The 24,838-nt window shown below is 38.1% G+C and overlaps 1 long non-coding RNA gene across 1 annotated transcript in view; it reads left to right on the top strand.

The window, feature by feature from the left end:
- Window positions 1–20,136, top strand: part of LOC106020976 — an 88,643-nt gene extending 68,507 nt beyond the window's left edge. Inside the window, exons 3-5 of the long non-coding RNA XR_005877544.1 lie at window positions 15,190–15,323; window positions 18,622–18,727; window positions 20,078–20,136. This is a non-coding gene — a long non-coding RNA (uncharacterized LOC106020976). The remainder of the gene's footprint in view (window positions 1–15,189; window positions 15,324–18,621; window positions 18,728–20,077) is intronic.
- The last annotated feature ends 4,702 nt before the right edge of the window (window positions 20,137–24,838 follow it).

Below are 24,838 nucleotides of genomic sequence, written 5' to 3'. Positions count from 1 at the left end.
GACGGAACTACATGGCATGTGTGCTGCGTCATGAGCAATCACATTACTGCCATCAGGGAAGATGGTCAGAATGGGTTCTGGTGGAAAGTGAAAGTCTGTCCTTCACGCGGCATTACAGTTGGCGAACTGGCAGAAGGATGGACAGATTAGCCATATTTACAGAGATAAAGGCTGTGAGTCCATAGGTAGCCATGGAAAAGTTGAAAAAGTGATGCATTAAAGATGTGAGGCTTGGAAGAAAATTCATCAAAATTCGTCCAGGCTTACTATTATTCCTAAACTGAACTGTGGGAACTATGTAAAGATCCTTCCCTTTCACAGAAGTTTAGCAGAAGGTAATATTTTGTAGTCATTGAGCCTCTATGTGTTTATTTATTTGGAATATGGGAAAAGGAGTTGGGACAATAACCTATGATTATGATCATAGAAAAACAAAGTTTAACTTAAAGCAAAAAGAAAACAAAAGTGAACCTGTACCAAAACAAGAATGCTGTCAAGATGGTATGGCTGTTCTACAAGGCAAAACAGCAATAACTCTGGAAAGTAACGTTACATATTAGCCACAAAGGTAACACAGATTCTCTTCCTTCATAGGTTTGCGCACACTTGGAAGATGGAAGTCTGTGATGATAATTAAAAATTGTAACTGTAAATTAAAAATGAAAATCTTCATATTGGATGTTCTACTTGAGATTCTGGCTCACAGCAGAATGAACCATCCTTTTGCCAGCTTAAGACTGAACCATGACCCAGGAGTCTGGAAGCAATGATCTGTTAGCAATCCATCTTGAAAGATATGTCTTAGTTAGGGTTTCTATTGTTATGATAAAGCACACCTACCAAATGCAACTTGAGGAGCAAAGGGTTTGTTTCATCTTGTTCTTCCACACCACTGTTATTCCCTATCACTGAATGGAGTCAGGGCAGGGACTCAAATATGGCAGAAAGCAGGAAACTGATGTGGAGGTAGTTAAGTAGTGATGACTGCTGGCTCTCTCCTGTGGTTTGCTCAGTCTGCTTCCTTATACCATTCAGGACCATCTGCTCAGGGGTGGCAACCCCCACATTGTACTGTGCCCTCCCATATAAATCAGTAATCAAGAAAATGACCCGCAGACTTGCCTGCAGACCAATCATATGGATGCATTATCTCAATTAGAATTCTTCCTTCCCAAATATCCCTAGACTGGGTCAAGTTAACATACAACTAATCAGCAAAAGATATTACACACAACGCTGGGTTCTTTCTTTCAATATTAATGTCAACAATTTACAAAATGTAAAAATGTAAGAGTAAGTCAAACACCATACTCTTCTCTCTCAACCTCATTTGGAGCAGGGGGGGTGCAGAATAAAAGAGATCATTATCAATCGGGGTAAGATTAGAAAATATTCATAGATGCTAGGAAATCCAAGTGATTAAAGGGACCACCAGTGTCAGGAAGCATTAGGAAGACTGGTGACTCTGACATCACCAAAACTTATTAGTTCTTTCTGGACATGAGGCAAAAAGTTTTTCCTATTTTGATCTTTACAGCAGTTAGAGCAGAGTCAGAGTCATAGTAGCTACAACTACATCTCAGTGTCATTGCTATTTTTCTGGTAGGCAGCGCAGTTCTTTAGAATCCCAGTTTGAACAAGGAATAATATCCTAACATTTGAAATTAATGGTCAGTGCCCTGGCACTAGAATTACATCTCTTGGGCATGTCTTCAGTGAGGAGGCAAAAGGCAACAGGAGTTAGCACAGATTTACGAAGTGAAATATTTTCCTAAGCCAGAAGCTAAAAGGAACCAAGGTTTTCTGACCTTAGTTCTATATTTAGCAACAATGATTTTGTTTATTTTGGTCTCTGAAATTCATGCTCTGTCTTTTGGAAGGAGACCTACAGCAGCCTCTTTTTGCATAGTTACCAAGATAAAATAAATGTACTTTTGGCTTTATTAATGAAAACCCCAAACTCAAACATGCAGAAGAGTGTTTCTATTTGGGTCAATTTTTTGATGGTCTCAAAGACCACTTAAAATAAGTAAGTTTTTTCATGTCAATTTCAGTTTCTCTGTACTAGAGAATTCCCTGTTCTGTGTAGCAGAGGGAGCTCTATGGACACAGTGTTGAAATCCCGTTACTACTATTTTGGGTATCAACTGTTTCTTAGAAATTTTCAGTTTGGAGGGATTGAATTACAGAAATAATTTCCCATTTTGGAAAACAAAATAAACAAAAATGTATTGCCTAATGCACTTGCTAGAGTACTTAGAAGACTTTGTGTAAGAGTTTTGGTATGGGTCGGGACAGGATGGAACAGGAGTGGGTCAGGTATTCTGGCACTCTGGAGTCACAGAATACTGAGTGTTACACAGCACAGGGGGAAAGGTATCCTGGAGCTTGGGAGCCAAGGACCACCACAGGTTGCAGTAAGCTTGGCAGTTTACAGCCTTGCCTCAGAGAAAGGCATCTCCGGTGTATCAGCTCCGCTCTGGCAGGACAGGGTCTTCCAGCTAGGGATGTTCGCCTAGTGTAGCAGTTTTGCTAGGCAGGAGGTTTGGAGAGCAGAGAGCCGGGAACAGGGAGCAGAGTGTAATAACTCTGCTCTGCTGAGGAAGGTTTCCCAGGCCCAGGGTTGCCTCTGCTTGCTCTGCTCTGCTCTGCTCTGCCCAGGGTCGCCTCTGCTCTGTCGTCTCCGCAAAAGAAGATCTTCACCCAAAGCTCATCCAAAGGAGTTTATTGGAAGGCAGCAGGACCAGCAAAGCTGAACATATACAGGGTTTATATAGGGATTCTTGGGGGTGGGGAAGTTTTTCCAGAGTAGGGATTGGTCGGATTTCAGTGCTGAGCTCAGATTGGCTAGAGCTCTACTCCGGGATTGGTTACTTTTTTACACAGGATTAGGGTCAGATTTGGCTCTGGTTTTAGGGCCAAAGTGTGTTTCTTTCTCTGGTCCTTTTTTTTTAGCCTTTTGGGTACAATTTTAGGGCCAGGGTACATTTATTTCACTGACTCTGATTCCAGGGACAAAGTGTGTTCCTTTGGCACTGGTTTTAGGGTCAGGGTACATTTCTTTGGTTCTGGTTGCAGGGCCAAAGTGTGTTTCTTTGGCTCTGCTCAGGGTGTGTTTCTTTGACTGGTCCCTATTCCCTACACTTTGAAATGTGGAAACCAACATCTTTGCAGAGTTTATACTTTCCACATATCTTTTTGGTAGACGGTAGGTGTTTACAAAGTTTATGACCCCTGCATCTGAGGAACTAGTCTTCATGGAGAAACATGCCTAAATGCAGTGCTGCGCTTTTGGAGAGAAAGTTATTTTTCTAGCAGTAGTATCTCCACTTGGTTGAGAGGCAGCCTTTGAAATCTTGGTCCAGGAAGAACCATGACTCAATCATCCAAGAAGAACTGTTTCTCATGTTCACACACCATTAGTTTTGAGAATGTTTAAAGTCCATGAGCTAAATTGCTGTTCTGTGCTGTTAGCTATTATAGCTTCCCTTCAGGAAAACATTAATTCTAACAGTCAGGATTCTGTGCAAACCCCTTTCACATGTAATAAGGAGAGCTTATGGGCATTTTGAATTAACACTCACTTTGGGTTTAGTCTTTGAAGGAAAGAAAACTTGAGGGAAATCGTCTCTTCAGGAAATGTTCAGAAACAAGAAAAACACAAATAAGCTGTCTTTGTGGACCATCCTGGATGTGCTGCCAAGGTCATTGTAGACAAACATCTCAAATGGTGTCAAATTCAGATTTCCACATGGCATCTGTTGCTGGTTCCCCTTGGAAGTATCAAAGTATATTCACTTATAAAGTTGAAGAGTGTTCTTCAGGCCTTTGCTATTCCTGGTGTTGTAGAGACTGGTAACATTGTTTGTAATGGACCTGGCTGGTCTGGTGCAAATGGGATTCTCTGTGCTTCCTTTTGGTTTTTAAAAATACTTTATTGAAATGAAATCCATACATCCTAAAATGGTAAATTTTTAAGTACAGAATTAAACAGTTTGACATAATAGCTTCACTAGCCTTTCCTACACTGACAGTGTACCTCTACCTTTATCTAGCTGGAAAACATTTCTTATGCCTCAAAGTATATCTTTACCTCAAAGTAAATCTCTTTGTGTGATTCTTTTTGCTCCCCTCTTCCTCTGACAGCCAACCTGTTCCCCTCTTCCTGATCCTTAATGTGAGAGATCTGACAAGGGCTTTTGTTCCCTGTGACATCACCTGAAGGCATCTTTTTGCTTCTGTGTTCAACATCATCAACTGGATCCCAGAGCTAAAGATATCATCTCTATTTGTGGTCACTGAACTTCCAGTGACTCTCTGGTTCCTGTCTGATGTTTTATCTACCTGGATGCTCTATCACCTTTCATGACTGTGCCCTGTCTCTGCAACTATGCTTGGTACACAACAGTCTTCAGATATAGCAAGAGTACTTCAGAGTGTGCTCGTGTCCCTAAGCTTCTCAGAGGTAATGTCTGTCTCTTACCCTTTTCATTCCCTTTATCACATGGGCAAAAAAGATAAGTTGGGTACTCCTTGACTTTATCTGTGCATGTGAAAAAATGAAAATTAATGACTTTTCACTAATATATTTCATCATACTCTGTTCCTACCAGCATGATAAAAGATATGTTTAGAGGATATGAGAGAGTCAGAAACAAATGTCAGTAGCAGATGCTAAGGTGTGATCGTACTACACTCTCATCCATGACAACTAATGCACTTTTAAGACACAAATTCATTTGGTACTTCCATTTGCATTGAAATAGTTTATTGGCTAAGATCTTAACCCCTCTTGTGAAAGTGCTCCTGATAAATAACACTAAGTTTCTGCAGACACATTCAAGGATATCTGAGTAATAGTGGATTTTTATCTTGATTTACCTTAATTTGAAACTCTAAATAGCAGCATCAAACTTAATTCTCAAGCAAATAAGATTAACTTATAACTTGTGACATAAAGTTAATCAAGAGAGTCTATGGAAGGGAAAAGGTGAGGGGAGCAGGCTGTAATCACGAGAGACACAAACTTCTTTCACTGAAAATTATCTATAATGGAAGAGAGGAAGAAAGTTCCCAGAAATTGATTGCTATTCATAAGAAAAAGCTTTAAATATGCAAAACTAAAAGTGAAGAAATCGCAGTTTTATGAGCCAATTGAGTGTTTTTTAAATGATTGTTCTCTTTCTTTTCTGATTAAAGAAATAATTTCCATTTCATTCATTATAGCAGGCTAGATTAACTGAGAATTCAATTCTGGCTAGATATTTTACAACTAAAATTCAACACAAGAGAGATAAATGTGCAATTGGCCCAATAATAAGAAATGTTTGGAAAACTCCAGAAGTCAAAAGAACAGAGGAATCTGCAATCTTGGAGAAAACCAAGCTGCTCTTGCCCTTCAGGGTTTTTAACCTTGATTGACCAAGGTTTGAGCAGCCAGGAAAGAAGACCAGTAAGGCTTAGAGAGGATGTAGGACTTGATTTCCAGATATCAATGACATCTATCCAACTCAAGAATGTAATAGAAAAACATTCTCTGACTGACTGGATAGGTGTATGATCATTGCCTGAACCAAGACTGGATAGAAAAAGATTCTTCCTTTCTTGTCTTTTGCTAACAAAGATGAGTTGCCCTTGTCAGTGCTCCTGGTGTTCCAGGACTGAGACTTAGCATGGTGGTAACTCCCAAATGCCAAGAAAGAGGTATAAGTAAGTTACCAATGAAATGTTCCTGCTTCCCGTACAGTCATGCAGCAATAGATACAATTCCATAGTTTACATGTAGCTCTGATAAAATGTAAATTGAGAACACTTAGAAAACCTCATATTCATTTTCCTTGCCTGTATGAAAATATTCGAACATGTGTGTAGTCTTGAATAGTTTCCTAAAACATCTCTGGATGTATAATTTAAACAGATGAGCCTTTAAAGATATTCAGATTTTGGAAGTAATTGCTGCTGTGTCTTATGAAACATATCCTCTTCTATGGATATGCATGGGCTTTGCCAAATTCACTGTTTAAGCAGACACTTTACTTTGAGTTTCCATTAGTGTCAGTCCAGAGGAGAACTTCAGACTTTCTTCTTTACCATTTATGCATAAACATATAGAACATCCCATAGTTCTACCAAATACTTTAGTTAAACATGACATTATTTGTCTTATTTAAAAGCATTATCAAATATAACATAATAAATTACTGAAAGTCTATAAAATGTGTAGACAATATAATAAAAATGCAATGGATAATCTAAACAGTGGTTTAATGAGAACTGAATAGAAATGAAGTAAACTAGAGATTTAATAATTTAATTAATACACAGAACAAGGACATGATGACAGGAAGTTTTCATATGAATTAAAAGAGTTTGAATTGAGAATACCTCACAATTAATGATAAGAAAAACTACAGAATTTGCAGAATTAACTAAGGTCATAAAAGCTAGACTTAAGTATCAAAGTGAACGCAAAAAAAAAGAAAATTAAACACTAGACCCATGATAGTAAATATAATAGTAATCTGAAAAACATAGCAAAAGAAAATTTGTAAATGACTGAGAAAAATAAATATAACAAAATTATCATTTACTCAAATATTTATTCAAGAAAATTCTAGAACAAAAGAAAGAATTGCCTCACTATTTTATTCTGATCATCAAAGAACCACTCATTTGGACTGGTTCCTTCACTGAAGAACAAGTAACCAACTAGAAAAAGTAGGTGAAATATTTATATATAAAAAAATCACTTAAGTCCATGAAGTGTTCAAATTTTATAGTGACATGTCATCAGGTTAGATTCAACAGTTGCATAAAAGCAGTGTGTTACTGGAACAATCAGACATGTAGATCAGTAGAACAAAATTGAAGTAAAAAACTTGTGTGTGAAATCCATACCCTTCTGACATTTGTCAAAGATGCCAAAAATATAACACGCTGGAAAAAAGATAGCATCTTTAAGAACTGATGCTTGGAGAAAGTGGATGCCCTCTGCAGAAGAAAGACACTAGGCATATGTCTATCACTATGCACAAAAAAATAACTTCATTCTCCTCATAAGGGGTATTTCATGTTCTTTGCTCCAGCTCTCAGGGCATCTTCTGATTGCAGAAGATGTAGTTGAGCCTCTGTTAGGCCACCCTACAAACTCTCTACCTCCTGGCCTCCTGGTACTTAGCCTATAACATGCATGGAGTATAGGGTAGTCCTGATACGTGCTCCTTATTTAGACCCCAGAATATGAGGGTTCACAGCTGTCTGAAAAAAATTGGAGACACCAAGAGCTTTGCAGTATCAAATTCAGGAATAGAACATCATCTTAGGTTTCTGCTTACTTCTACAAGCACAATTTTAAATTTCTAATGCTTTTTTTGGGGGGGGGCAAAGTAAGAGAAAAAGAAAACACCCACATAATCTTGAGAAAATTACAGAAAATACAAACATATATGATTGGAATTATCAGAAACAACCTTTAAAATGCTAATGTCAAAAAGACAATGGCAAACTTTGGCAATGTCCCTGGGAATTTAATATTCACAGCAATAATTTGTTAACTAAAAATGATCTCTTGTAAAAACTTCAGTGACTAAATTTCTTGTTACAATGTGAATACTGTGAAAGTAGAACTTATAAATTAGTGAGGGAAAAATTTATCCATAATGAAACATACACTGAAAAATAACAAAAGGTAGGGCAAACAGGATAAATGATGGTTAAACACAGTAACATATTCTAAGACTGAACAGGAATGTTAGAAGGAACAGAGAAAAAGTGTGTGGAAGTTGTGTCTGTGAATGTTTCTCTACAGGAGTGGATAGAGGACTCAAATATAAGAAGCACCGTGTCCAGTAAGAAAGATAAAAAACAAAGAAATCCAATTTTAGGTACACCTCAGTTTTCCTTAAGAAAAGAAGTAAGAGAAAGAAAGAAGAAAACACATAAGAAAAACAAAAGAATAGACAAAAGTCCTTCAAAAGACCAAGGTTTGGCAGCAAAGGGAACAAAATGGTACTTGATTGGTTATGTTTAATGTTCCCAAATAGGTGCCAAGCTAGAGTTACTTATTCACAAAGCAAGAAATTGGGGAGCATAAGAACAGAAAAGTGTGGAGGGGGAAGAAATGGAAAAGAAAGGAGAGAGAAGGCATAACAAGCCTGAACAAAGTTATTGGCAGGGGGGAAAATTCATTTTGACAATATGTAAAAATCATTAATAGATTTCAGCAATCAAGTCAGTATAAAGTACAATAAAGGATATTTTTATAACAAAGTATAATTCTTCCTAGAAATGGAAGATTAGTTGAATTTTGTGTTAATGTGACTCACCATATGCTTACCTAACTATACGAAAGATAAACTCTTGAACGCATTTACAATGCATTCTTGAATGGAATAAGAGTTAAGAATGAGAACACCCCCCAAAAAATCATTAGTCATAATTATAACAGCAAAAGTTTAAACAATTTTTCTGTGATCAGAAACATGATAATTTTAGCTTCAGATCAATTCTACTCAGTGTTTTACTAGACATTCTAGACAATGTGATGAGAAAATGAAATAAATACTTCATTTAGAACTAGAAAAAAAAGAGTTTCTGTTTATCAGTTGAAGGACACTTAGGTTGTTTCTATTTCCTAGCTATTGTGAGGAGAGGTGATCAAGTATCTGTGGTGTAGGATGTCAAGTTCTCTGTGCATACAGTTCTCAAAAGAAAAAAATACAAGTGGCTAAGTAATATCTCAAAAAGTGCTCATCCTTATTAGCGATTAGTGGTATGCAATTGAAAACATTGAGATTTCATTTTGACTCATCCCGGTCAGAATGGCAAAAATCAAAAAAATAACTGACAACAAACGCTGGCAAGGCTATGGGGAAAGAAACCCCCATTCACTATTGGTGAGAATGCAAATTGATGCAGCTACTCTGGAATTCACTGGAGAATCTTCAAAATACTAGGTTTGTTCCCGAATTGTTGGGAGGCTATCTTGAATGGGAGTGTATCAATGATTTCTTATACAACATGTTTGGTAATTTGTATTTAGAAAAGCTACTGATAATTTTCTGCAAATTGCTTTTGTATACTATGCTGCTGCTTTGCTAGAATTGTTGACAAAATTCTAGAAGTCATCTGGTAGAATTTTTGGAATGTGTTATGTAGAATCTCATATCATCCAGAAATACAGATAATTTGACTTCTTTTTCTCTTAGTCTTCATGTAATTTCCTTCTACTCTCCTATTGCTTTATCTAAGTCTTCAAGTGCTATGTTGAAAAGGACTAGGGTCAGCCACATGTCACTCCTGATTTAAATGGAATTTCCTCTGTTTTGCTCCATTTAGGATGATTTGATTTTGGGTTTATCATATATAGCCTTTCATATGTTGAGGAATGTTCATCTGCTATTATCCCTTCTAGGACTTTTACCATAAAAGTATGTTGGATTTTGCCAAAGACCTCTTCTTCATCTAATGAGATGATAATGTGATTCTTTAAGTCTATTTCAATGGTTTATTACATTTTTCAGTTTATGTGTATTGGACCATCCTTCAATTCCACAGGGAAGCATATTACTTTATAAACTTAGTAACAATACATATAAAATACATCTGTGTACATATATTCATATTATAAAATATATGCATATCTAATAAATAAAGATAGTCTACAAAGGGTGATAATGATTTCCCCAAAAGCTATGAACTGACTATATAACAAAAGCCCCAGTACTAAGCATAGGATTCCTCTCTTTAATTTGTTGTTCAGAGAAATCCAAGTGAGTGTGAAAACAATATAGACTCTGCCCTTACTCTTGGCTACCTCCAAAAATTTGAAGGTGGGACTCTATTAGAAAAGAAACAACTCACTTCAGACACAGGACTTGTAGGAATCGAGTTGGGCCTAACCCAGAAGTCTCCTCCCTAACACTAGCTCTCATAGTCTCTGAAAGTATTATTCAAGCTGCCATGGGAGAAAAACAATCAGTAGTTCTATTAATATCTAGAACCTATGAACTACAATAATGACCAATATGCAAAGATATTCCTAAATAGTTCAATACCGGTACTTTCATCTTGAAGCTAACCAAGAGCTGTATAACTGGACTTAAGTTCCTTTCAAAATGAGAGAAATCATGTGTGGTCCTGTAAACCTAGCCAAATAATCATGGATATAGCAGTCAGAGAACACTGAGGAGAACTGTTATCATTTTCATAAAGCAATATAATTATAACTAAATTCTACATACTTTTCCCCAGAGATGAGTGTATCTCTTATTTCTCATCAAAGAAACTTTTTTTTGCAGTATATGGAGACTATTTCAGAACTCTAAAAGGAGTCAAAATGAAGAAAACAGCAGACCATGGGGTGCCCAACCCCATTTGATTAATCTACAATGGAATCTCTATACCTAAAGCTCAGATAACATTATAGAATAGGAGTCAGAAAGACTGAAAGAGTCATAGGACCAGGACATCTGCTTCTAGACATTACAGGGAAGCTGCACCAGTGTAGTCTCAACAATATGGTTGCCTAAACAATACCTGCAAAATGACAATACTAGTAAACATGCTAATGGAAATGGAAAAAATTTCACAAGGCCCCTCTGCTAGATAAAGAGCCAAGGCTATCAATGGGTGACAAGAGAGGAAGAATCAATTATCTCCATCAACAAGCATCTAATCCCAACTAGTCAGCCCTGAGTAAATATGCAAATGAGCAGTGCATATACATATATAGTATATGAGAAGAGATCGTGGATTTGAGTGGAAATGGAGGGGCATTGAAGGAGGTAGAGAGGTAACAGACTGATAAAAACATACTCATGCATGAAATGCTTAATGTGTAAGTCAGACAAATAGTAAATAACTGAATAATACTGATACATTTTGTAATAATCTAAAAAGTACTATTAATTCAAAGTGCAACAAAAATTTGCAGTGGCAACTCTAACATGAAGAACATCCAAGCTAAGGGTTAAAATCATTTATATTCTTTGAAAAGAATAGTAATGGAATTTAAACCTTCTTATGAGCTTGTCAAATGTTTAGGTCAATCATTAAGATGTATTTCTTTCCATCCAAGTACTAATGAGGCCTGGCCTTGCTTAGCTGCCAAGATCAGACAAGACTGGACACATTCAGGGTGGTATGACTGTAGGTAGAAATGCATTTCTTACAAGCAAGAGAAGGGACACAGAAGGAAGTGATACAGGATGACAGTCTATATCCTTCTCTGGCTTCTGCATGCAAACCCACTAGCTAGAGCTAGAACATCAGAACACATGTGTGTGCGTGCGTGTGTGTGTGCGTGCGCACACACACGCACACACACACACACATACACACACACGGAGTGGGTGGGGGGGACTGTGCATAAGCCATAGGCATGAGTGAGGATTAGTACAGAGCAAGACTCGATGGCCGCCTCTCCAGTAACCTCTTTTTTTTTTCTGCCGATCTTGATAATTCCATGTGTAAGAGCCTTAAGCTTAGGGGCAGTGGACAGTTTTAATTTTTCCTTGGCATTAGATGTAGACATGTAAGTGGATTCTTGTCTACTAACTCCAAGTTCCAGGAAGCTTCAACACATAGTTAACCATTTTCTTCCTTTCTATTCCCCATTCTGAATACTGTAATACTTGATGTCATACGAGGTGTAGCACTCTTTGCTTATCAAGAGGTCAAGAGGCAAGTGTATTTCAGAAATGCAGGGACACCACGTTAGAAGTTCTTTAATAAGTTTACTCTGACACTCTAGTTTCCAGAGTCAAGGTCGACTTTGTCTGAGAGGATAATAAATAATAATAATAATAATAATAATCCACAACAAAAACAACCTCTCATTTCCACCTGAAGTGGTTTTTTTTTGAGCACTGGAATCTAATCCTAACTTATCAAAGCCAAACAAAAAGCAAGAAGTGCATCAGCACTCATTGTAGATATAAATGTATACTGAATATATATTAATCATAAGTTAAATATAATTATGCAGTAAAGGCAGAAACCCAACTCAGACTCAGGGTACTCCAATGATGTGTTCTTTAAACCCAGACTTAAAACAAAACACTAGTTAAAAGTAACCAGGTTTTTTTGTTCTTGTTGTTCATTAAATAAAATTGTTTTACAGGGGTAAAAAAAGCAAGAGAGAGAGAGAGAGACAGAGACAGAGACAGAGAGAGACAGAGACAGAGACAGAGACAGAGAGAGACAGAGACAGAGACAGAGACAGAGAGACAGAGACAGAGACAGAGACAGAGAAGGAAGACCAAAAATTTCAGAAATGCTGAAGTTTGGTTGCTTTGGTGTGACCATCACAAACAAGGAGAAATTAAGGAAAACCAGGCCAGAGCAATTAAGGTTGTTTTAAGGATGTGGGAATGCAGAGTAAACAAGAAGGTGAATTAGTGAAAGCAGACTAGATGAACAAAAATCCTTGGCAGTATGGCCTTGCTGTAGCTCTCAACCAGATTCCTCAGGAGCACTTGCTATTTTGCAGGTGACTTGGCCCTACCCCAAAGTTTCTGACTTAGCAGCTTTGTGTTGGAAAGATTTCCAGCTGATGTGAAGGTGGTTGCCAGGTTGAGAGTCTCTGCTTTGCCCTCAGTGGTTGGCCGTGCCATGAGGAAATGGGCCAAGAGCTGTTGCTGCAGGTTCCACCTACGCAAGATGCTTCAGATGAAACCTCATACCTGAGCTCTAACCAAGCCTAGAGGCTGAGAATATGCTGTTTCTCTTTTGCTCAGTGATCTCAATGTCCTAAACAAGCTAAAATTCACTCTTCAGCCTCTTCTGACACAAAAATCTGGGTTCTTGGGTAAATGTCCCTAACGAGCAAGAGGGTGTATAGAGCACAAAATAAGTACATAAACAAACAAATAAATAAGTACATAAATAAATAAATAGTTCACAAGCTTGCAAATGCAGCTACAAGACTAGGTGTGATGTTGCACTTAGGAAGCCAACATCCAGGTAACATGTAAAACCACAACCTGGAAGGCCATTGGAGTTGTGGCCACAGATCTACATATGGCTAAAAATTTTCAAACGTGGGAACACATTTAAATAAGCAAGTGTAAATACAAAGATTGTTTTTATAGCTAATAGCTTTCACAAATATCATGTGTTATATTTTACTTCTGCAATAAAATAAATATGAGTTTATGTTGCAACTGGAACGGCAGGATTTTTGAGAAGCCTAGCTGCTGAATTGCCTTTTGTTCCAAAGGGTAGATAGAAAGCTCACCTGTATTTGAACACAAATATTTAGATATTAGCAAATAACTGTGTTGACATGGTACATAACTATCACCTCCAGCAGAACACAAGAGATTACTCTTGAGCCAAATAGGCATGTTCCTGGCGCAGGAACACAGATTCACATTGCACCATCATGTATTAAATTTATAGAACTGAAACCTTATGTCAGTTTTAAGGCACTTTTCTGATATCTTGATGGGAACAGCAGGTAGGTGGGAGTCAGCAAGCAGGGAAATCTTTTTTGTGGATCTTTGATTCTATTCTTGATGATGGCATTCTTAGTTTTGAGGCTGGTAAAAACTACTGGTCTTCTAAGTTAATACATTCTGAAAGATTTTCTCTGAAACAGCAAACACTGAGGAGACCATAAATGGCTATTAAACACAAAAGTCAGAGGAAGATAATTTGGCTCTGCATCTGCAACATTCCAACTCTCTAAAATTATGAAGCTCTAGGAATTTGGGTGGCCTTGCAGCATCTTTAATGTAGACAAGGTTTCTGGGAACCTCAGTCCACTGTTCTCCCTGTGCATTTGAAGACCAGATGTTGTCTTATGCACTTCAGTGTCAGAAGAGTTGCCCCTATAATCCTAAGCTGAGTAGACAGAAAGGACTGAGTAGACAATCATAAGGAAAGTAAATAACAGGCAAAAAAGAAAGACTTATTTAACCAGGAAACACTAGCTGTTAAGGTATAAATGTCCTGGGTACTGTCATCACAGGTAGAATGTTTTTTGTATAATTGGAATTTAAAGATTCAAAGAATCGCTGGAGTCAGAGTTATACATTGATCTAAGTATGTTATAGGCTTCCCAGAGACTTCAGTATGCTGGGTAACAATGGCAACATACTAATTTATTTTGTTTGATTCAGTTAGTATTTTCTCAGTAGAAACAAGTGTTATTGCTTTGGGCACTGGGAATTTGAACTTGAAGTAGAGGTAAACCCCCTCCCTCAATTGCAGTTCACTGAAATCAAGACAATCATTATTTTCATGATTTGGAAATTCCAGTATCATATACAGTAATTCCTAAATATGACAGGATTTAAGAACTATAGAAGAGAAAGAATTAGCAGAAATTGTGGCAGAGGGTTTTGAGTTATGTCTTGGGGTACTCAATTGTATCCAAGGATGGATGTCATCAAGATGTTCTGAAGTCTGGGAATGTGTCCTTGGAAGCTGGTGTGAGCTCAGGGTAAGAAGTATGGACTTACTGGTTTATCCACTGAAGTTTTATAGCACAGAAGCTTCTTTAAAGTACTTGGTAGAATTCTTTGCACTGAAGCTGAAAGGAGGCATTGACACGGGTTTTTTTATGTTTGTTGTTGGAGGAGCTTTTTGTTGCTTTTTATTCACTTTTTGTTGGGGTTAGATTGTTTGTTTGTGTGTTTTCCCAGGAGCTCATTGTAGAAAACGTCTATAATCAATTCTGAATTTTTAGTTATTTTTTAAAGTGTGTAATGGTTCCTTTTAACAGAGATTGTTCATACAGTTCCCTCCTCAATTTACCTAATACTGAGTAATTATTATATATAAACATATTTTTTTCAAAAAGGGGCAGATCTTAGATTTAGAAGAATTAATGTAATTGTTTTTGGCTTAGGAACTTATTTATTCACTTTTTACTTTTAAAAAGTATATAATATTTGATCATTTAACCACCAATCAAGAGAATGAAAAGGCAGATTTTACAAGCAGGTTTAAATATTTGCTATACTTATAGATCAGACCTCATTCGTCACCAGTGGGTGGGACCTAGAATAAAGACCCACTATAAGTCAACACACGGAGAGGAAGAAATGTTTGGAACATTCACTCCCAAATGGGATCTCTTCATCAAACCCCTTCCCTCAGGTTTCAGGAAGTTCTGTGGAAGAGGAGGAAGAAAGATTGTAAGAGCCAGAGAGGATGGATAACAACAAGGAAACTGTCTTCCAGATACAGCAAGATCGATGTATACATGAACTCACAGAGACTGTGACAGCATACCCAAGGCCTACAGAGGTTCATACCAGATGATTCTCAGAGATGAGAGAGGTGACTGGACACAAACTCCTATCCCTACCAAGAAGGTATTGCCAATTCACAACTGCCTGCAAAGGAAAAATTAGTTTTCTACAATGGAGTTTCAACGGGTATACAAAGCAGACTTCAGGTCAGGTCCCATGTCCAGCAGTAAGGCCAATGCAATATTAAGTCAGTCATTCTTTTGCAGATGGTCGGTCTCACATTGTATTGTTTGGATTTTTTGCTGTTGTTTGTTTATCTTACTGGACTTTTGCTACTTTGTTATAGTTTCCAATTTTGTATTCTCATGAGTTTTATTTGTGTGCATATGCATGTGTTGTGTTTCTTCTGCTCTTTTTTCTTTTTCCTTTATTTTTTGTTTGCCTGTTTGCATTCTAAAGAGAGAGAGAAAGAAAAATGGTGGAGTTGGGTGGGTCTGATGGTGGAGAGGATCTGGGAGCTGGGGGCAGGAAATCATAATCAGGATGCATTATTTATAAAAATTGTCAATAACAATATAATAAATTAATATTTAGCTACTGAAGTAAGCTTGATGTTTATTATATAATCTTAAGAAATGCCCAACGTAGAAATAATTCTTTCTAATAGAAACTTTCTTGCTGATAGGGTGGCAGCTCTAACCAGTGAAAAATCAAACAGTCTGCACCTGAATAAAAGCCAATCACTTGGTTTAAATGTCCATTTGGTAAAGAGATGAGACATTAAATCCTTGTTCTTCAAGGACATTATTCTGTAAACATTGCTAAGATTAGATCAGTGCTTAGAGAAACTTGTTGTAAACAGAGTTAGGCTTCAGTCCTACCCTGGTCTGTTGAATTTTGGCCTTAGGAATTTGGAATAACCTTTCGTTACATCCAACTCAGTCATAGCCACACCATGTTTCTTTCGGGTTTAACTTTTACAAATCTTCATATGACATATGTTAACCTTCTAGTTTTGTCCTTCTCTGTTATTTCCATTTTGAAACAATCATTTACTTTTAGAACAAAACGAAATTACAGTCTAAAAACCTTTCCCATCCAGAATTTTTCTTTTTTTTCCTTTTTCTCTTTACCAAACACATGTCTTATATCTATAGTTATATAAGTCTTGTTTTTATCATTTTATTGTTATCTCCTGTCTCATTTTTCTTAACAAAACTTAGAGAACATTTTTTTAACAAAAGCAAAAGTGAGGATATTAGAACACACATACTGAGACATTTAAAACATAAACAGAACATGTTCATAGTCCTGGAAACATTTCTGTTTTCTCTTTCCAAAAATGTTCCATTAAATATTCATCAATAACTTAAGTCTGATTGCAACAATAAACACCGAAAAACTACCCTTTTTAGTGCTATTTTTTGTATTCTTATTTTATTTAAATTATAAACAAGCTTGTTTTACATGTTAATCCCATTTCCCTCTCTCTCCCCTTATTCCCTACCCTCCACCGACCCTCTAGACCCTCTATCCCACCTCCTTTCTGCTTCCCAAGGAGGGTGAGGCCTTCCATGGGAGATCTTCCAAGTCTGTCATATCATTTGGAGCATGGTCTAGGCTCTCCTCCATCTGTCTAGGCTGAGAAAGTATCTCTCTATGTGGAGTGGGCTTCCAATGTACTAGAGATAAATACTGATCCACTCCCAGATTTCCCTGTCCTCCAAACTGACATCCCTGTTCAAGGGGTCTGGGTTAGTCCTATGCTGGTTTCCCAGCTATCAGTCTGGGTTCCATGAGCTCCCCCTTGTTCAGGTCAGCTGTTTCTGTGGGTTTCTCCAGCCTGGTTTGATCCCTTTGCTCATCACTCCTCCGTCTCTGCAACTGGATTCCAGAAGTTCAGCTCAGTGTTTAGCTGTGGGTGTCTGCTTCTACTTCCATCAGGTACCAGATGAAGGCTCTAGATCGTATGTAATATAGTCATCAATCTCATTATCGGAGAAGGGCATTTAAGGAAGCCTCTCCACTATTGCTTAGATTGTTAGTTGGGGTCATCCTTGTAGATCTCTGGATATTTCCCTAGTGCCAGATTTCTCTTTAAGCCTATAATGGCTCTCTCTATTATGATATCTTTTTTTCTTGCTCTCTTCTATTCTTCCCCTGACTCAATATTTCTGCTCCCTCATGTCTCCTACCCCGGTGCTCTTTCTCCTAACTCCCTCTCCCCTCCCCCATGCTCCCAATTAGCTCAGGAGATCCTGTCCCTTTCCTCTCTCTGCTAGACCATGTATGTCTCTCTTAGGGTCCTCCTTGTTTCTTAGATTCTCTGAAGGTGTGGATTTTTAGGTTGGTAATCCTTTGGAGAAGCTACCTTTTTAAGAAATCATTGATTTCTCACTTGGTCCACAAGGAAACCAAAAGCAAGAAGAAGCCTGGCATATCTGCCCTTATTTGCTGCTGCTCTTAATTCTTTGGGGGGCATGTGTTTACTTCTGTAGTAAACATAATAATTAAAAAGTGCTGTCTGCTTGAATGGTCTCATCTTCTAAACCAAAGGTAAATATATAACCTATTGACTCAAATATATTGAAAAGCAAATCTAAATTTAATTTATACTTACTATGCATTGAAGCCAACCAAGTTTACTGTCTGCCTGCTACCTACTGTAACCCTCTAGGCAGTATAGAAAAAAAATTAATTTGAAAATGACATGTTTTTCTTTCTTTTTATTTTTCTTTAGTCACAAATCCTAGAAAGGACTCTTAAATGTCAATATTTCAGGCCTAAGTAAGCAAAGGACCTTGAAAAACAGATTTATTTTTTTCAAAAGAGGCCAGTACAGGGCAAATGCCAGTAGAAAGACATTAAGCCCTATCTATTAATGCCATAATTATAATCCAAAAATAACTCTAAGATATTTGTATCCACATCCATATATACATGTTAAATCAAGCATAATAGTAAATATTGATATAGTAATAGTAATAATAATCTTAGTGAAAAGTAAGTTAAAAGCATAAAAATAAAACTGAGCCTACCACATGTTTGCAAGCCAGCTATTTTGAAAAATTCTAGAGGCATATTAAAGTTTTGCCCCATACTGCTTCAATTACAAAAAGACATTTTAAAACTAATGACATAAATGCAGATATCATGAATATGTTCAACATCATTACGTTAAATCGCAGTGCCCTGATTGTATATGTTGATAACACGACTACAGGTGATATGTTCCTAACCTGTTAGTTGCTCAAAATTCTGGCTCAAGTAGGTAGTATCCCAGTTCAAATCAGCAGCTATGGTTCTGGGACACACCTAATAAAGGTAGAAAATATGGGGCTGAATAATAGAGGAGGGAAGTTGTTTATTACTGTGTGCTTCCAATTGTAAACAGTTTGAGCTGATGGGCTTGTCTTTTCAGATCTCCAATGAATGTGTTCTATGGACTTCATACATGGTCTTTAAGTATGTGTTTGCTATAATCAGAATTCAATTATACATCTAGGAAGACCAAATTAAGCACTAATGTAAGTTTTCCCCCTTATAGTTTTAAACTAATGTACATAATACGACAATTTGTTTTGATTGTCAACCAAAGAAAATTTGAAACTAACATGCAAACAAATCTTTGGGCATGCCTGTGTGGAAATTCCTAAATTAGACTAATTGAGGTTAGAAAAACACCCTGAATGTGTGTGGCAATGTTCCAAGGGCTGGGTACCCAGAGTCAGAGGCAGAGAAGCAAAATTCATCACTCTCTGCTTCCTTTATGTGAAGGAAACTGGAATCAAAATAACCCCTTCTCCCTCCAGGTGCTCCTGTCAGGGGTCTTGTCACAGCATAAGAAAAGTAAATAATACTTATGTAAATGATGAAATAACAGCTACTAGGATACTCTGCTTAGTGCAATGTGGAGAGTTCATGCCCATAGTCATATCTGTGTGCACAGAACACTTGTTGTTGCCCTGTTAAAAACATTTAGTACCAAGCAGCTTTCAGCTTTCCTTGAACAATCTCTGTTTCAGTCAGAGTCAAGACTTAGGAAACTGGTGATTTTTACTTTCTAGTTCTGTGGACAGTGAATCTGAGGATGAGTTCTTCAGTGATCAGGCTTCATGATGACATAGCACTTTGTGAAAGGAAGGGGTAGGAAGCTGACTGCATGACCTTTGAAATGCATGACAGCCTGAATTATTGCTTAGTAGGAAAACCATGCTCCAGCATAGCATTGAACAATGCCGCATGCATTCAGATTGCTTTGTCAACATGCAATGATTGGGGTCATGCTAGAGTAGAGATAATTTGAGAGAATAGAAAAGGATTGGTGATTCCCGAGTGAGGGCCCAGCAAGCTGTGAAGTTCAGCCAGGGTTCTTTGTTCACGTGGTGGTTATTTTCTTTTTTTCATTTTATAGCTACTTATTGAGCTGTAGCCTAATGATTCTATAAATGGCCCACTTAAGTATTACAGAGTTTGGAAAATCATAAAGGAAGTTAAAGACCACCATTCCCCCCATGTAATGCAATCTCAGTTCTGACTCAATGCTGACAACATTTTAAGTCATTATTTCATTCAAATGACTGAATTAATGTTATTTAATTTTATGAGTGCAAAAGTGGATAATGAGAATTATTTCTAGTAAAATGACAAACATGTTGAAGTGTAATCTATCCATAAGACAAATGTGGAAAATATAGAGCAGGGCAGCTACAAAATATCTTAAAAGTAGTCCACAGTATGGAGATTCCTCAGAAAAATGGGAATAAACCTACCACAAGACCCAGCAACTGCACTCTTAGGCATATATCCAAAAGATGCCCATTCATATAACAAAGATGTCTGTTCCACTATGTTCATAGCAGCTTTATTTGTAATAGCCAGAACTTGGAAGCAATCTAGATGTCCCTCACCCGAAGAGTGGATAGAGAAAATGTGGTACATCTACACAATGGAGTACTATTCAGCAGAAAAAAATAACGGAATCATGAGATTCGCAGGCAAATGGATGACACTAGAAGAAACCATCCTGAGTGAGGTAACCCAGTCACAAAAAGAGAAACATGGCATGTACTCTCTCATATATGGATTTTAGACATAGATCTGGGGAGTGCCAGCCTACAATCCTATGGCCAGAGAGTCTGGGAAACAGAAACTACATTTAGTGGCTGGTTAAGTACTGAGCTGAACTCAAGAAAGCCAGTATCAGAGAGGGAGGACTGATGATCAAAGGGATTAAGACTGGGCTGGTTTAACCCCCAGAAACAGCTGACCAGACAAAGGTTAACTCTAGAATCCCAGGCATCAGCATGGGACTGATCAAGACCCCCTGAATCTGGGTGTCAGTGAGGAGGCCTAGGTAATCTATTGAGCCTTGGGCAGCAGATCAGTACCCATACCAAGTATACACACGGACTTTGGACTCCCATAGAACAATGTGAGGTGCACTCTCACCCTGAACTCTTGGGAAAGGGTCTAGGCCCTGCCCTATATGAAATGACAGACTATGGACACCCCCGTGGAGGGCCTCACCCTCCCTGGGGGAATGAGGGGATAACGGGGGGGGGGGGGGGATGCGGGGAGGGCACGGGAGGAGGGGAGGGAAAGGGAGAGGGACCTCGTACTGACTTGTGAAGCAACCTTGTTTCTTATCTAAATTTAAAATGGAAAATAAAAAATATTAATAAAAAAAAAACATTCTGACCTAAAGCAACTCAAGAAAACACTCTGATCTAAAGCAACGAAGAAGGAAAGAGTTTGTTTCTGCTTGCAGGTTACAGAAAAAAAAAAAAAAAAAGTAGTCCACAGAAGATGACCTCACAAGTAAGTACAGTGGTTTTTTTGTTTGTTTGTTTGTTTTTTGTTTTGTTTTTTCGAGACAGGGTTTCTCTGTGGCTTTGGAGGCTGTCCTGGAACTCGCTCTGTAGACCAGGCTGGCCTCGAACTCACAGAAATCCACCTGCCTCTGCCTCCCGAGTGCTGGGATTAAAGGCGTGCGCCACCAATGCCCGGCAAGTACAGTGTTTTTATTTTCTCTCTCTCTACTGTTAGGAACAAAAGTGGAAAATGTGAACAAAATACTGATCTTGGTTGTCACGGCCCATAAGGTTTAGTAAAAATGTTTTAAGCTCACACAATTATCTTCTAAAGTCTTTAATCCACAGTTAATTTTAGAGAACCTACTATGCAGTAAGTACTCCAATTGCATCAGATGCTGGGGATATAGGCCATATCTTAGCTGCATGAAATAAACAGAAAGCAATGATATGGCATGTGAAGAACCAGAGAAATAAGAGGTGATGAAATATGGCTAAATGGAGAATAGCAAGTGAACAGGAATTATCCCACAAGTGCATTTTACTTAGTACAGGCTTTTTAGCATCAGCTTATCAATCATGAACAAGCAAGGACTACTCCTTACAATTCTTTAAACCTAAATCCTCAATATGAGCAAGAATATTGTTGCATCAGACAAAAGTATACTCATCAAAATGTGAAGGCATACCTACTATGGGCTAATTTAGCCATGCTGAAGGCAGCAATGGCTGAAGGAGTGGGTCATGAGACTCACAAACTATCTGAGAAAGACTCTGAACTCACATGAAGCATCCTGGATCTTGAAATCAAACAATGTGAGAAAGGAAAAAAAAGTCATCCTAGTCTCTTTAGGTTGCTGCAACAAAATTCTGAAATTTGGTTTCCTTGTAAACAAGCAAACAAAAATATTTCTCCAAGGTCTGGAGGTCAGATGTCCTCTATCAGAGTTTGGCACTGTCAAGCTGTATGAGCACTAACTTCTTTATGGGTAGCAGACTCCTGATTTCCCCTTAGATCTTCAAATTGAAGAAATCAGCAGGAGAAGCAGGGATTGTGTTCTGCTGATAGAGTCTTCCCTTAGCATGCATGAGGCTCTGGGATCAATTCCTGGCACCACAAATGGCTTCCCCTTTTTATGGCCCAGATATCCCAAACACACACATTGCTACTGGGTTAGGATTCCAGTGTGTGCATTGGGGAAACAAACGTTCAATGCGTTGTGGAAACTTTCACCTCACCATGCAGTTCATTTTGGTTACCTAATCTTATTTTAATGTGAATTATTCATATTAGTAGAAGGTTTCTTCTTGAATGGAGCCATGGACACATATATAGTCTGATGAGATTGGTTTTGGTGATGGCAGATGTTGCAATTTGTACATTTATTAGGGGAAAGAACAGACTTCATTGGCTGGAGAGATGGCTTACTGGCTAACAGTAAACACTCCTCATATAGAGACATGATATCTAATCCCAGCTACCATATCAGGCATCTCACGGCCACGTGAACCTCCAGCACTGAGAGATTTCTCACTCTTTTCGGATCTCCTACAGGGACCTGTGCTCATGTGCACATACCTTCCTCCCACACTGGGGCATAATTTTAATTTAAAAATAAAGCTAAAACTGAACCAAAAAAGTCATGTGAAGATTTGGAGGCAATCACATAACTATTACCTCAATTTCTTTTTCTCTCCCTCTGTCTGTATGTAGGTGGACATGATAGAGCAATTTAGCTTGTCATAGAGAAGGAAATGATGAAATATTGTCTGCTGAGGAACCCATATTGAATTGCTAACTCTGGTATATGTTGAGAATACCCAACAGTGACTCTAGTCAAGAAGTAGGCCTACCTGGTGCCCATCATCATACCAAAGCTAGTTTTTCCCCTGTAAGGGAAAGAGGGGGAGGAAAAAGTCTTTTACATGTTTATCCATTCTGAGGAATAAACTTTTCTAAATACTAAGCTTCCAAGCTACATCTATCAGACTTGTGGTTTCCAGGGGAAAAAAAAACCGAGCTCAGCTGATCTTTTTTGAAGATTGAAGAATGACTGGTGCATATACCCTGCTTAGTAAATGCTTGGAAAACAAAATAGGCAGGCATGGTAACTGACTCCAAAGTGTCCTTTAGTTACACACACAATGGTTGATTTGAAGAGCATGTTATTATGTAATTATCCAAGAAAATACAATGAATGATGTTGCCCATTCAGAGAGTAAGGTGAATGGCATGTCAAGTATGTTGCACAGCCTGTGTTTTTTCCCTTCTAGACACCAAATGAACCAGTTTTGAATCTACAAACAACTGTGACTCTGCAAAACACAGCTGTTTGGGCACTGGCCTCAGCACCACTCTGTGTGTTATGTAACAGCTGTTGAGCAATTGTGCATTTAAATTCAGAAACGTTCATGAAAGAGAAAACAGTTCAGTTTTTCAAAAAATAATATAAGGAGAAAGGGGGAGGGAAGGAGGGAGGGAGAAAGAGCAAGAGATAGATTGAGAGAGAGAAGAGAGAGAGAGGGCAAGAAAAGAGAGAGAAAAACAAGAGGGTAGAGAAAGAGCAAGAGAGGAAAGGAGAGGGAGAGGGGAAGAAGAGAGAGAGGAAGAAGGAAAAGCTGAGAGAGGGAGAGGGGAGAGATAGATTCATAGGTAGACAGATAGATAGATAACATTTAGAGAACACAGAAGTTCTTACCCAGCTTCAAACAAGATGTGTAGACTATGTAAGGACTGCTGATTCTAGGGAAGTGCGCAGATGTGTAGACTAAGGACTGCTGATTCTAGGGAAGTGCCCAGAGTCATGCATCTGGCTTGCCTCCTACTTTTACACAATTCCATTTTTTATGTGCATTTATTTGTCTGTTACTGGTTAATTATTTTAATAAGCATAGAACATATTAAAACAGAGTTGGTATGTCTCAGAAAGTTGAAAGTATTTCCTGTCTGTTTCATGCGAAAAAGTTTGCCAATCCCTGCTAGGATGAATAACAGGCTAAACATAATTTCGGGATATATAACTACCTCCACGGAGATCCCAAACTGACCTTGAGCTTATGTGGGGATCATCTGATGGTTATCAAGGCAGAGTTGGAAGCATAAAATAACAGAAATAACTGGGAAAGCTTTGCCTCGAGTAATATTTCAGCCTTATACTGTGAACTCTATGATCACAAACTGTGTTCCTTTCTGTGTTTACAAAATGAGAAGCTCGGGTCAGAGTTTCTCTTTCTCTGACCCGAGATTCTCATTTTGTGAAGAAACAGGTTCCCAAACTCTTGTTCGTGCTCCTAGTGAAATCCCCATGCAGGGCAGGGGAGATGGCAACTTTACTACAAAGAAGTTTCTGCTAATTCTTAGTAACCAGAGCATCCAAGGAATGTTACCTTGTTCTTTCCATATCTTGTGCTGCAGGCTCAACACAGAGAAGCATTGTATTCGAAAGGAAAACTCTCAAGGTCAAAATTGCCCTTTACAAAGTCCCAGGCTCACAACATTCAGAGTTTAATCTCTTAAGGGGTGATATTTACATTCTTTTCCGGCTACACTGCTTAGAGTAATGATTTATAAGCGTAGACTTTTCCCAAATAAGAGATTCCTTTCTCTTTAAATGAATTTTCACAGATGACTTGGACATTATGTTTTGAGGGTCTGTTCTGTGAGTGACAGGGAACACTAACTGAAAAGTCCCACACAGTTTTCTGTTCCCAAACAAAAGACATAGCCAATTTGAAGATTCTGAGATCACATGAGGTTGCTGAATTTCTTTAAGCTGGAGAAGACAAAGTCTAGAGAGTGGGTGTTTCTCCCTAACAGCACCCTAA

This window comes from Mesocricetus auratus, unplaced genomic scaffold, assembly GCF_017639785.1.
Source record: "Mesocricetus auratus isolate SY011 unplaced genomic scaffold, BCM_Maur_2.0 Super-Scaffold_4256, whole genome shotgun sequence".
In the NCBI taxonomy this organism is placed as follows: domain Eukaryota; kingdom Metazoa; phylum Chordata; class Mammalia; order Rodentia; family Cricetidae; genus Mesocricetus; species Mesocricetus auratus.
Note: the sequence above shows the minus strand (reverse complement) of the source record. Positions and strands in the feature narration are given on the sequence as shown.